This window comes from Castor canadensis, chromosome 11 (genome assembly GCF_047511655.1).
Source record: "Castor canadensis chromosome 11, mCasCan1.hap1v2, whole genome shotgun sequence".
NCBI classification, from domain to species: domain Eukaryota; kingdom Metazoa; phylum Chordata; class Mammalia; order Rodentia; family Castoridae; genus Castor; species Castor canadensis.
This window is the reverse complement of record NC_133396.1, coordinates 61,932,904-61,948,330: the sequence shown is the minus strand read 5'-3', so window position 1 is coordinate 61,948,330 and position 15,427 is coordinate 61,932,904. Positions and strand designations below refer to the sequence as shown.

At 39.7% G+C, this 15,427-nt stretch overlaps 1 pseudogene; it reads left to right on the top strand.

Annotated features, from left to right (window-relative positions):
* Positions 1 to 15,427, top strand: part of LOC141413633 (NACHT, LRR and PYD domains-containing protein 1-like) — a 125,402-nt pseudogene that overhangs the window by 52,985 nt on the left and 56,990 nt on the right.

The window sequence follows — 15,427 nt, the reverse complement described above, 5'->3', positions numbered from 1 at the left end:
CTGCATGAATTGCAACTGCTGTTTTCTGTTATGTTTAATATGAATGGCAATAACACTTACAATGGATTGGATATGAATCTTATAAAAGACTTTCAAAAGGCTTGTGTAACTTGTGGTCCTGCTTCTCCTTTTTGTAGAGAATATTTGGCAGGATGGAGTAATGATGCTGGGTGGATTCCCTATGATTTTCATACTGTGGCAAAAATGACATTATCATCAACAGAATTTTTGCAATGGAAAATGGGGTTATCTGATGAAGCCCATGAAAGAGTTACAGCTTTAGGGAAGCAAGGCAATGTTGGGGCTGTTTCCTATGAGACGCTGACTGGTATAGGTGCTTGGCGTCACAAGCCCATCTGGTTAAAAATATACCCCCTGTTGCCTTGCCTCATGTGTGTGATGTTGCTTTGGCTTCATGGGACAAAATTAATTTGGGGGCAGAATATCAAGGCAGCTATCCAAAAATACAACAGGGACCAACAGAACATTATTCTGATTTTATAGGAAGACTGGAGGAGTCCACAGAAAAATAGGTGAGAGGAGATCAAACACAAAAATTTTTACTGCATCAATTGGCTTTTGATAATGTTAATGAGGATTGCCAAAGTCTTATTTGGCCAATTGAGGAGACTGGCAATATTATGGACTATTTAATGTAGGTACTTTCAAACATAAAGTCAGAGTTGCTGCTTTTGAGACCACGGTGATACAGAAACAAAAAACAGCCAAATGTTTCAATTGTGGTAAACCAGGACATATGAAAAAACAATGCAAATAACTGGCACAAAATAATGATTATAACAAACCTTGTAACCCTTCCCTTCCTGGGATATGTCCAAGGTGAAAAAAGGGATGGCATTGGGTCAAAGAATGTCACTCAAAAATGGATAGAGAAGGCAATCTGTTACCAATAAAATATGTTCAGTCAGGAAATGAGCGACGGGGCCACCCTCAGGCACCAACAAGTATGAGGGCTACTTTGTTCCCAGTTCAGATGGATCTTGATTAATGATTTCACCTCTGAAGCCCGCTACTGCTGGGAGTGCTGCCCTTGATTTTCCTTGTCCAAATGATATTGACATTTATCCCAACCAGTGTCCATTGAGTTTATAAAGCCTAACCCTATTCCCATTCAATAGAAAACAGATTCTCCCATTTGTACTCCTAGGGGCCCCTGAATAATGAACAATTACAGGCTTTAAAACAATTAGTTCAAGAACAATTAGAGCACAAACATATAGAACCTTCCTTTTCTCCTTGGAATTTCCCAGTGTTTGTTATTAAGAAAAAAGTCTGGAAAATGGAGACTTCTTATAGATTTAAGAAATGGAAGTGAATCTATGATAACTATGGGAGCTTTACAACCTGGATTGCCTACTCCTGCTTGTATTCCTAAAGAATGGCCTTTGATTGTTTTAGATTTACAAGATTGCTTTGATACTATATCTATACATCCCAAAGATAGAAAAAGGTTTGCATTTTCTGTCCCCAGCTTAAATCAACAAGAACCTTTACAAAGATATCAATTAGTCACTGGCGCCCAGATGGCTTGGGAAGATGCAGACCAGGTGAGCTTCACGGTACCCTGGTACTCCCACAGACAAGCCTGGGCCAGAGCAGCATAGCCCCCTGGACAGACCAACCTCCACCCGGGGAAAAAAGAGAACCTGAGTAATAAGCAATAAGAGCAATAAAGACATGCGGGAAAGAGAGTGGGGCACACTGAGAGCCGAAGATTGGGGGAAGGGAATCCTTCCCGGGACTGTAAATAAACAAGCTGGGAGGGCAGGAGAGGGGCTGGTGGGAGCAGGGGCGCACGCCCAGCAATCAGGAGTGGGAAAGCTGGTGAGAGTGGTGGAGGGAGAAAAACTCCACAGGAGAGGAGGGAAGACTCACCTCCCACATGAACTGTAAACAAACATGGCGGCTGGCAGGAGTAGCAGCACCACACAATAATCAGGAGCAGGAAAGCTTGTGAAACTGGTGGTGGGAGGAGAACTGCACAGGAGAGGGGGGAAGACCCACCTCCCACATGAACTGTAAATAAACACGCAGGCCCGAGAACACGGGTGCAGTGTCACCTTTCCCAGTGTGCTTGGAAAGGGGAAAGCTTGTAGCAGAGGCTCCCACACAGGAGAACTCTGAGCAAACAAAGCCTGCGGGGCCAGGTGAGTGCCAAGCTCACACCTGAGATCTGCATAAATAACGCCTCCAGCAACAGCAGGCTGACAGCAGTGGGCAGGCAAGCCGCAGCTGCAGATACCATTCTCAGAACTGTCTCCCGACTCTTTTTTTTTCTTTGTCTCCCTACCTTTGATGAGAGAACAACCGAATTACACCTGCAAGCTGAAAAACTTACTGAAACTGTATTACATTTGAACCTGGGACACTTGGTGGGGTTTTATTTTGTACATGTGTTCTACTTTATGCATCCCCTTTGATGAGACAACTACAGAACAACATCTGAGGCACCATCTCCAGGACTGGAGACTGAGATGGACACCCAAATTATTAAGACTGAAACTTCATTGCATTTGAACTTGGAGGTTTTTTGGGTTTTTGGTTTTTTAGTTTTTTTTAATTTTCTATTTTTTCATTTTATTTTAATACATTTTTATATATAGATTTTCCTTTCATTTACTTATTTTTTATTTTCATTCTTATCTTTATTTTTTTATTTTTGATTTTCAAACCTCTCTCTGTCTCTCTAATGTCTGTTCAGCTTACTGTCGATTAGTACACTAAAGCTCCCTGTTTATACCTTTGAAACCTTCTTGTCTGATACCTTGTTCTGTTTTCTCCTTCCAGTCTGTGTATTTGTTTTTCCCATTTCTTCAACTTCTTGCTTTCCAACTCAGCTCACCCTTCCATTCTAAATATTACCATTGTTATTATTACAAGCTAGAAAATACTTAATTGCACACAGTACAGGGACAGTAACAACACAAAAGACAATGATGGGAAGACAGAAAAAACAGGGAAACCAGTTTCCCCACAGCAAAAAGTTAGTACAGGAACCAGAGGGGAATGAAGAAAACAGGTACTCAGATACAGACTCCAACAAAATGAAGATAAACTATGCCAAAGGACCCAATGAAGCCCACAAGAATAATTTAAAAGAAGACATACTACAGGTACTCAATGAGAATTTTACAGAAATGATACTGGATAGGGTCAACCAAAATGTACAGGAGACACTCAAGAGATTCCAAGACAACAAAAATAGAGAATTTGAAAAAGCAAAAGAAGAAATAAAGGAAACCATAGAAGCACTGTATAAACACCAAAGTGAAAGAGAGACCACAATGAATAAACAGATAAATGAACTCAGGACAAAAATAGACAACATTAAAGAGGAAACCACCCAGGATATGGAAAACCTCAGAAAAAAGGACAAAAGAGAACTGCAAAACAAAACCGAAGGCCAATCCAGCAGAATAGAACAAACAGAAGACAGAATCTCAGAACGTGAAAATGAAATGGTAATTAAAGGAAAAACCGAAGAACTATTAATTAAACAACTCAAGACCTGTGAAAAGAAAATGCAAGAACTCACTGACTCCATCAAAAGAACAAACTTGAGAATCATGGGCATTGAAGAAGGAGAAGAGGTGCAAGCGAAGGGAATGTGTAATATAGTTAACAAAATAATAACAGAAAATTTCCCAAATCTAGAGAAAGATATTCCCATACAGATGCAAGAGGCCTCCAGGACACCAAACAGACCAGATCAAAATAGAACTACCCCATGACATATCATCATTAAAACAACAAGTTCAGAAACTAAGGAAAGAATATTGAAGGCTGTAAGAGAGAAGTAACATACAAAGGTAAACCCATCAAAATCACAGCAGACTTCTCAACAGAAACATTAAAAGCAAGAAGAGCATGGGGTGAGATCTTCCAGGCACTGAATGAAAATAACTTCAACCCCAGCATACTCTACCCAGCAAAACTATCATTCAAAATAGATGGAGCAATAAAAGTCTTCCATGATAAGCAGAAACTAAAACAATATGTGACCACAAAGCCACCACTACAAAGGATTCTTCAAGGGATTCTGCACACAGAAAGTGAAACCCAACTTAATCATGAAAAGACAGGCAGCACCAAACCACAGGAAAAGAAAAACCAAGACAGTAGAGAGTAACCTCAACTTAAGTACACACAATCAAACCTTCAAACAACTAAGACAACTAAATGACAGGAATCACCACATACCTATCAGTATAACGCTTAATGTTAACGGACTTAATTCACCCATCAAAAGGCACCGCTTGATGAAATAGATTAAAAAGGAAGATCCAACAATCTGTTGCTTACAGGAGACCCACCTCACCGACAGAAATAAACATAGGCTAAGGATGAAAGGCTGGAAGAAGATTTACCAAGCCAATGGCCGCTGAAAACAGGCAGGAGTAGCAATACTTATCTCTGACAAAGTAGACTACAAACCTACATTGATCAAACGAGATAAAGAAGGACATTCCATACTAATAAAAGGGGAAATAGACCAAAAGGAAATAATAATCATCAATCTGTACGCACCCAATGTCAACGCACCCAATTTCATCAAACATACCCTGAAAGACCTAAAAGCATATATAAACGCCAACTTAGTGGTTGTGGGAGACTTTAACACCCCATTATCATCAATAGATAGGTCATCCAAACAAAAAATCAATAAAGAAATCCAAGATCTAAAATATGCAATAGATCAAATGGACCTAGTTGATGTCTACAGAACATTTCATCCAACTTCTACACAATATACATTCTTCTCAGCAGTCCATGGAACCTTCTCCAAAATAGATCATATCCTAGAGCACAAAGCAAGTCTCAGCAAATATAAGAACATAGAAATTATACCGTGCATTCTATCTGATCACAATGCAGTAAAAGTAGAACTCAACAACAAAAGTAAAGACAAAAAACATGCAAACAACTGGAAACTAAATAACTCATTACTTAATGAAGAATGGATCATTGATGAAATAAAAGAGGAAATTAAAAAGTTCCTGGAAGTCAATGAAAATGAAAACACAACCTACTGGAACCTAGGGGGACACAGCAGAGGCAGTCCTGAGAGGAAAGTTTATAGCCATGAGTGCATATATTAAAAAGACTGAAAGATCCCAATTCAATGACCTAATGATACATCTCAAAGTCCTAGAAAAACAAGAACAAGCAAATCCCAAAACAAATAGAAGGAGAGAAATAATAAAAGTAAGAGCTGAAATCAACGAAATAGAAACCAAAAAAACCATACAAAGAATTAATGAAACAAAAAGTTGGTTCTTTGAAAAAATAAACAAGATCAATAGACCCCTGGCAATGTCCCATCCTGCAGGACACATCAGCGTGGGTAGTGAACCTAGAAGGGGAAGAATGAAGGGACAAGAGACACGAAGGATGACAGCAAGACAGGAGTTCTGATCAAGCTGCAAAATTTTATTGTTCACACAGGGGTATTTATGTGCTCAGGGAGTGAGGGGTATGACGAGATGCAGGCTGGTTGGCTGGATCTGCTATAAGACTTCTGATAGGGTGCACGTTTGCGCCGGCAGCAAGGTAAACTCCCGGAAGAGAAGCAGGGATGGCGCCATCTTGTGCTGGAGGTGGAGAAGTTGGGACAAACTCCAGGGCAAGGTCAAGACAGAATGGCTCACAAAGGGAGCCTTGTCTCTGACATGGCAAACCTGACTAAAATGAGGAGAGAAAAAACCCAAATTAGTAGAATCAGGAATGCAAAAGGGGAGATAACAACAAACACCATGGAAGTCCAGGAAATGATCAGAGACTACTTTGAGAACCTATATTCAAATAAATTTGAAAATCTTAAAGAATGGACAGATTTCTAGATACATATGATCATCCAAAACTGAACCAAGAGGAAATTAATCACCTGAATAGATCTATAACACAAAATGAAATTGAAGCAGCAATCAAGAGTCTCCCCAAAAGGAAAAGTCCAGGACCTGATGGATTGTCTGCTGAATTCAATCAGACCTTTAAAGAAGAACTGATACCAACCATCCTTAAACTGTTCCATGAAATAGAAAGGGAAGGAAAACTGCCTAACACATTTTATGAAGCCAATATTACACTTATCCCAAAACCAGGCAAAGACACCTCCAAAAAGGAGACCTATAGGCCAATCTCCTTAATGAACATTGATGCAAAAATCCTCAACAAAATAATGGCAAACCGAATTCAACAACACATCAAAAAGATCATTCACCATGACCAAGTAGGCTTCATCCCAGGGATGCAGGGGTGGTTCAACATATGAAAATCAGTAAACATAATAAACCACATTAACAGAAGCAAAGAACAAAAACCACTTGATCATCTCAATAGATGCAGACAAAGCCTTTGATAAGATCCAACACCATTTCATGATAAAAGCTCTAAGAAAACTAGGAATAGAAGGAAAGTACCTCAACATTATAAAAGCTATATATGACAAACTTACAGCCAGCATTATACTTAACAGAGAAAAACTGAAACCATTCCCTTTAAAATCAGGAACTACACAAGGATGCCCACTATCTCCACTCCTATTCAACATAGTACTGGAATTCCTAGCCAGAGCAATTAGGCAAGAAGAGGGAATAAAAGGAATACAAATAGGTAAAGAAACTGTCAAAATATTCCTATTTGCAGACGACATGATCTTATACTTTAAAGACCCAAAAACTCTACTCAGAAGCTTCTAGACATCATCAATAGCTATAGCAAGGTAGCAGGATATAAAATCAACATAGAAAAATCATTAGCATTTCTATACACTAACAATGAGCAAACTGAAAAAGAATGTATGAAAACAATTCCATTTACAGTAGCCTCAAAAAAATCAAATACCTAGGTGTAAACCTAACAAAAGATGTGAAAGACCTCTACAAGGAAAACTATACACTTCTGAAGAAAGAGATTGAAGAAGACTATAGAAAGTGGAGAGATCTCCCATGCTCATGGACTGGTAGAATCAACATAGTAAAAATGTCGATACTCCCAAAAGTAATCTACATGTTTAATGCAATTCCCATCAAAATTCCAATGACATTCATTAAAGAGATCAAAAAATCTACTGTGAAATTTATATGGAAACACAGGAAGCCACGAATAGCCAAAGCAATACTCAGTAAAAAGAACAATGCAGGAGGTATCACAATACCTGACTTCAAACTATATTACAAAGCAATAACAATAAAAACAGCATGGTACTGGCACAAAAACAGACATGAAGACCAGTGGAACAGAATAGAGGACCCAGATATGAAGCCACACAACTATAACAAACTTGTCTTTGACAAAGGAGCTAAAAATATATGATGGAGAAATAGCAGCCTCTTCAACAAAAACTGCTAGGAAAACTCGTTAGCAGTCTGCAAAAAACTGAAACTAGATCCAAGTATATCACCCTATACCAAGATTAACTCAAAATGGATCAAGGATCTTAATATCAGACCACAAACTCTAAAGTTTATACAGGAAAGAGTAGGAAATACTCTGAAGTTAGTAGGTATAGGTAAGAACTTTCTTAACGAAACCCCAACAGCACAGCAACTAAGAGATAGCATAGATAAATGGGACCTCATAAAACTAAAAATCTTCTGTTCATCAAAAGAAATGGTCTCTAAACTGAAGAGAACACCCACAGAGTGGGAGAAGATATTTGCCAGCTATACATCAGACAAAGGACTGATAACCAGAATATATAAGGAACTTAAAAAACTAAATTCTCCCAAAACTAATGAACCAATAAAGAAATGGGCAAGTGAACTAAACAGAACTTTCTCAAAAGAAGAAATTCAAATGGCCAAAAAGCACATGAAAAAATGCTCACCATCTCTAGCAATAAAGGAAATGCAAATTAAAACCACGCTAAGATTCCACCTCACCCCTGTTAGAATAGCCATCATTAGCAACACCACGAACAGCAGGTGTTGGCGAGGATGCGAGGTAAAAGGAACCCTCTTACACTGTTGGTGGGAATGTAGACTAGTACAATCACTTTGGAAAAAAATTTGGAGGCTACTTAAAAAGCTAGACATCGATCTACCATTTGATCCAGCAATACCACTCTTGGGGATATACCCAAAAGACTGTGACATAGGTTACTCCAGAGGCACCTGCATACCCATGTTTATTGCAGCACTTTTCACAATAACCAAGTTATGGAAACAGCCAAGATGCCCCACCACCGATGAATGGATTAAGTAAATGTGGTATCTATACACAATGGAATTTTATACAGCCATGAAGAAGAGCGAAATGTTATCATTCGCTGGTAAATAGATGGAATTGGAGAACATCATTCTGAATGAGGTTAGCCTGGCCCAAAAGACCAAAAATCATATGTTCTCCCTCATATGTGGACATTAGATCAAGGGCAAACACAACAAGGGGATTGGACTTTGAGCACATGATAAAAGCTTTAGCACACAAGGGAGGGGTGAGGATAGATAAGACACCTAAAAAATTAGCTAGCATTTGTTGCCCTTAATGCAGAGAAACTAAAGCAGATACCTTAAAAGCAACTGAGGCCAATAGGAAAAGGGGACCAGGAACTAGAGAAAAGGTGAGATCAAAAAAAGAATTAACCTAGAAGGTAACACCCACGCACAGGAAATCAATGTGAGTCAATGCCCTGTATAGCTATCCTTATCTCAACCAGCAAAAACCCTTGTTCCTTCCTATTATTGCTTATACTCTCTCTACAACAAAATTAGAAATAAGGGCAAAATAGTTTCTGCTGGGTATTGAGGGTGGGGGAGAGGGAGGGGGCGGAGTGGGTGGTAAGGGAGGGGGTGGGGGCAGGGGGGAGAAATGAACCAAGCCTTGTATGCACATATGAATAATAAAAGAAAAATGAAAAAAAATAAAATAAAATAAAAGATTAAAAAAAAATAAAAAAATAAAAATCTGTTACCCCTTAGTGATAATTTAAGTAATAGTATAAGCAATTATTATGGATATACAGGTAATCATTACCCAGCAGGTAAATTGTAGGATTTTTAAAAATGAACTCCATTTATTGTTAACACTATAGTAAAATTAAATCCTATATCCCATGCTTCAGTTTATTATATAGGTGGATCATCATCTGGTAAAGGAGACATACATGAACCTGATTTACATAAAACTATTCAAACTAATTATTCTTCTGCACAACAGGTAGAATGGGCAGTTCTGATTTATTTATTGCAAAAAATTACAGATAAACCATTAAATATTGTCTCAGATTCAGCTTATGTATTAGGACTCTTTCCTGCTATTGAAACTGCTCTTATTTCTACTACTCATAAAGTTATGAAAACATTATTATCCACATTACAACATCTAATACAAACCCACACTTATCCCTCATATGTTACTCATATTAGGGCTCATTCTAATTTGCCTGGCCTTCTAGTGCGAGGAAATGATGTTACAGATAAACTTACATGTACAGTGTCTTCATCCCCTGAAAAAGAAAATCAGCATTTACATGCTAATGCCAACAGATTACATGTGCATTATAAAATTCCTCTTCATACTGTGCATGATATAGTTAAATCTTGTCCTGTATGTGCTCCTTTACATTGTAGATCTCACCTGTCTGGCACTAATCCTCGAGGCTACGTACTAATGATTATGGCAAATGGATGTGACTCACATAGCCTTGTTTTCCACAGTAACCATATTTGCATGTTGCTATTGGTACTTATTCTAAAGTCATTTGGGCTGTTCCTCTACATAATGAAAATGTTTGTGCCGTCATTGCCTCTCTTTTACAATATTTTGCAGTTATGGGAGTGCCTTCTAAACTTAAAACAGACAATGGACCTGCTTATACAGGTTGTCAATTTAAACAATTTAGTAAAGGATAAAACATTGTTCATGTCACTGGCCTCCCTTGTAATCCACAAAAACAAGCTATTGTTAAAAGGGCACATAGAACTTTAAAAACACAATTGTTAAAAAAGAAAAAAGGGGGAACCCCCTGAGATACCTTAAAATTAACACTTTTTACTTTAAATTTTTTTTTAATTTACCTCAGGGTGATATTTTGATTGCAGCAGATAAACATTTTGGTGAACCTCCCTCTTTGGCAGACATACAAATCCCAATTTGGTGCAAATCTTTTAACTCTTGGTTGCCTGGGCTCTTACTTAAAAGGGCAAGGGTTATGCTTGTGTTTCTACAGATGTCCATGGATCCCCCGAAACACTATGGGTTCCTCTTTGGAGTGTCAGGCCCAGGAAAACTGAAGATGAACAAATGGAACAGACCATACACAAAATGTGTGCCCTTACTTTCCAGAAGAAACGTTCTCGTCCATATTATGTGAAAAGTTCCATCCCTACTTGGGGACAAATTAACGCATTATCAGCAAAAGGTGAAAATGTCTTACGATTCACTGGAAGCCCCACTACTCCAGAGAATCTTTTCTTGGCCATGGTTGCTATCCTTACCTGTGCATCTGTGGTGAGTGGAGAAGTGCATTGGGCTTTTACACCCCATCCTCCTCTATTGAGATTAGTGGAATGGTCTGAAAGGGGACCTGTTGTTTTTACTAATGATTCTACCCACCTCCCTCCTCCTTGGACAAGTACTGGACCAAATCACCCTTCAGAGGAAGGGACTGCTATGAATATATCCTTAGGCTATGAAATTCTGCCTTTGTGCACTTGTCATCCAGCTCCTTGTCTTCCTGTAAGCATTCAAACATGGTTTAACATACTGCCTCCTACACAGGAGAGCCATACAGGAATTGGACTACTTGAGACATTGCCTTTAAATTTTACAAAAATTAATAATACTAGCATGGGAAAACTCAATCTCCCAATATGCGAGACTATATCATATAAACATTGGAAATATTCCCCTCCTCATTGGAGCAATTGTTGTGCCAGCACTGAAAAGTTACTTGTATCTACTCATAATCTCTCTTTTATTGATTGGGGCCCTCATGGACGCTTTGTACACAATTGTCCTGAAGATTGGAATAGGATAGACTGTGATTATATTAACAAAATTGTTTGGCAAAATGGTCTGTTACATAAAGAACATTATATGAAAGGACTAAAGACATGACATGATGGGGGAATATCATCCCCAAGGCCCCGATTGCTAATACAAAATATTACTTATCCAGAACAACCTGAGATCTGGAAATTGGTTGCTGCCTTTGTGCCGATGACCTATTGGAAAGGAAACATTTCCGGAAACAAATATTCCTGGTCTGACTATGTCTTTGATTATAATGCATCCTTTTATGTGCAAACATGTGTCACTTTACTGTATGTCTTAGCTCTTGGAACTTTTAGTTTTAACTTTACTCTAAAAACTGTTGATTTCTTTGATTGTAGACTACACCTGTGTTAACAATTCTTTGTCTATTAATTGGTCCTCTCGAGCATTGTTTATATTAAAGGCAAGAAAAGATGTTTGGTTGCCTGTAAACTTAACAAGAGAATGACAACATTATCCCTTAGAAGATTTAATGACTAAAGTAGTGTCTAAATTATTGACACGATCAAAAAGACTTATCGAATGGATTATTCTTGCCATGGTTGGTCTGATTGCCACTGCTACTATGGCTACCATGGCAAGAGTAGCGTTACAGACTTCCATTCAAACACATGAGTTTGTTACACAATGGCAAAATCAATCATACATGCTATGGATTACCCAATCTAAAATCAATGAAAAGATAAAAAAACAAAATAGGAGACCTACAACAAGCTGTATCATGGCTAGGGGATTGTACAACATCAACTAATGCTATCTTGTAATTGGAATGTTACTATGTATTGTGTTACTCCAGCAAAATATAATGCTTCCCAATATAGTTGGGAACAAATAAAATACCATTTACAAGATCTTAGAGGTAATATCACCTTAGATGTGAAAGAACTAAAAAGGGACATTTTTAACACATTCAAAAGTAAATTGCCTGGCATTTCTTATAAAGGCTTGGCAAAAGGTATTACAGATGCTTTACAAGGTATGGATCATAGGTCTTGGCTTCAAAGCATTATGATAGTCTATTAGGAGCCAGCATTACTTTTACTGTTTATCTTGTCATTTTTTGTATAGGATACTCCTGTCTCCAATGACAATTAAATTCTTACAAAACTTCTGAAGCCACAGTCACATTGGGATTGCTATGTTTAAAAAATAAAAAAGGGGGACTTGTCAGAGCCAGCAATGGAAACTTGCCTGTGTGGGTTGGTACCTGGCCTTGTGAGAAAGCTCCAAGGAACTGGGGCAAAAGTCTCAGACCAGACTGTGCCTGTGTGAGTTGGTATCTGGCCTTGTGAGAAAGCCAGACATCCAGAAAAACAATATTCAAGGTTCCCAGATGGCTTCCTGTCCTTCAGAAGTAAATAAGAAAGTTATGTTGACCATGTGTTTCTCCTGCTTTTCTGTTCCCATTTTAAAGGAGACACAACAAATAGCTAATTTTAACTGTGGCTCCCTGTGCTAATGTAACCTTGACACGTAATACTTGGCATGCTTTTTCTGACCAAATGCTCTGTGTGTAAAAGGAGTTTATAAAAAGACAATGTATACTCATTAAAGTGGCTATTGAGCAGGACTCAGTAGTCCCCTCATCTTTTTCTGACTTTGGTCACCCAGGTTCTGCTGGTAAACGGCATTACATGAACCAATGATGCTAAGAAAACAAGGACACAGCCAAGGTCACAACAAGAAAAATATAGAGAAGTCTCTGCTGCAAACACAGCTATTATGTGACCTTCCTGCCATGGAGGCTACTGGATTCTTAATCCCACTGCTGCTGCCAAAATTATCTCCTATTGTCTCTTCACCTGAGCTTCATCCATCTAGTCTCAGGGGCCTGGTTAAGAGCACCCACTCAGTCAAGTCATAGCTACATGCCTGGGTCATAGCTGCTAGGAGTAGCAGTTTTCTAAAAGGGAGACTGAGCTGGCATCCTGCCAAGACCACACAATAATGGAGGAAGGAGTTCCCACTGCCCCTTTTCTTCCTTGTTCTTCACCTGCCTACAGGCCAACCTGCCAGCATCACTCAGAGTTACAGAATCCAAAGTCACACAGGTAACCACAGGTTCAATGTCTTTCCCAGCTACAGAGTCTAGGCTGGGCTGGTGTCTAGGTTTGCCTCAAAGTTTAGAGTTCCTGTGGTGCCCCTACCCTTGATACAGGATTGTTCACAGTCTCTAAAGGACCCCTGTACAGGCACATCCCCTGCCCTATGCTGGATGTCTTAGTCAATTTGAAATGCTGTAATAAAATACCATACCTTGGGTATCTTATTTAAAAAACACATTAATTTCTCACAGTGCTGGAAGCTAGGAAGTCCAAGATCGAGATTCCAGTATGCTCAGTGCCTGACAAGGATCCTGTTCCTCACAGATTGTACCTTCCAGCTGCATCCTTACAGGGCAGAAGGGGCCTCTTGGGTCTCTTACTCCCCCAGACAAGCCTGAACTTTTAGGGGAACTAAATCCAAATATCTCAAATCCATTCTTTGACAGAGGAGCTTGTGACCATCTCGCTCTTCCAAGTGGCACACTTTAAAGAGGACAGGATGCTGCTGGAGAAGCCAGCCAAGGTGGAGCCACATTACACAATCCTGGAACCCCAGCTTCTCCCCATTGGGAGTTCTACTGAGGATGATCTCTGTTGCCCCAGAGATGGGCACATCATCCCCATCACCTCCACCACATTGCTGTACCATCACCATGATCCAAGGAAGTCACCTTCCACTTCTACCTGATCCCGTGACTGCACCCTTCAGCAGGTAGTATTTAGAACCAGAAAGACCAGGAAAGGGTGAGCAACAGTAAACATAAAATGCAACCAAAGAGCCATCTAGAGGGATCCTAACTGGAAGTAGGTATGGATCCCTTATAAAGAGGAAATTTGACAGGGGTGAGTAATCCTGCTGTCTGCTCAGCCATGGTCTGTTCCTCTCACACCGCAAGTTCCCAAATTGTGTTCTATCACTGAACTCTTCAAATCATTTTGTACTCTCTTTTGAGGAATCTAAACAAAGGAAAAGTTCCATGCCCCAAACTGTAACCTTTCCCCATCTCTTTTTTTCTCTAGTAATGACCCTATTCCTACTACATACATGGAGAGCTCAACTGTAGGTCTTTCTGTGGCAAAACACAGGGAAGAGAGAGGCAGAGGTCATGTCATCTTCCTGCACCCACACAAACATACTCCATGCACCATGATATCTCATTCAAACCATATCTTTGCAAAGAAATTTCCCTAAGTCACAGTTCTGTATGGTTCTTAGGCCATAGATGATGAAGAAGAGAAGTTCCAGTTTGTGCAAATACACAAGCCACCCCCATTGGGTCCCCTTTACCTGGGCTCCCGCCATACTGTGTCTGGTTCAAAGAAGCTGAAAATCATCCCCCAGCTGAACAGCCTGATTTTCACCCCTCCGGGATCACAAGACATGCTTGGGGAAACCTGTGGGGCAGGTCTCAGGGCTTCCCAGGAACTGGGAAAGTTAGAGTTGGGCAGAGTGAAGGGGATTTTTGGTGAGCAGGAATGCTTCAAAAGTTGGCAAAAGGAAGTTGAGAGCAGGAGGGGTCACATTCAGGATAGAAAGGACAATGGGTTTGCCTTGAGGACACTAGGAAATGTTTGGGATATTGACCTTTCAGTCAAAATATACCAGTAACAAACCTATAGCTGATCATAATGAGTTTATTACTCATTGCAGCCAGCAAACACATGGCTGTGAGGAGTTATGGGGCTTCTCAGTAAAAAGGTGTTAGAAAGAAAGTACTGTAAGATTTGCGTGGGCCTTAGTTGGATAATTCTGGGGGAAGGCCAAGGGAAACAGATTTGCTCTGAATAGAGTAATTTCAGAAATCAGGGGCAGTTCCTATGACTGAGAATCCTAATGAATCTTATCTCTAGGGAGGGAAGACTAAAGCAAGCATAAAACTGGAGTTGCTAAAGACATGGTGGTCACTCATGAGTGTGGGGTGGGAGGGGAGATGTTTGGCATTTCTGGCCACCTGGTAACCTGTCTGAAGTAGATATCCTCTGTATGTCCAACAGGAGACAACATGGCTGAGCTGCAGCCTCAGATCCATTTGTATGGACCCTGAGGTCAAGCTGGGAGCCTTATATCAGTGTCTGGACCCAACAGGCTGCTTTTTATTCTTTCTCAGGATCTACACACATACACCCTCAGCCAAAGGCAGATGAGGTTGGACCTCTGGGCTTTAATTCATGACACACATATTTTTATCCTTATGCAGATTTACTACTTAGCATTAGAAAAGCATCCACTGAATGGTGGTCTGCAGATGAACCAGAATTCAGTAAGTGTGAGATGAGTCTGAAGTGTCTGACAATGGCTGCTGCTGCAGCATCCATGACTCAGGACAGGGACATCACACAGCTGTAACACAGGCAATGGCCAA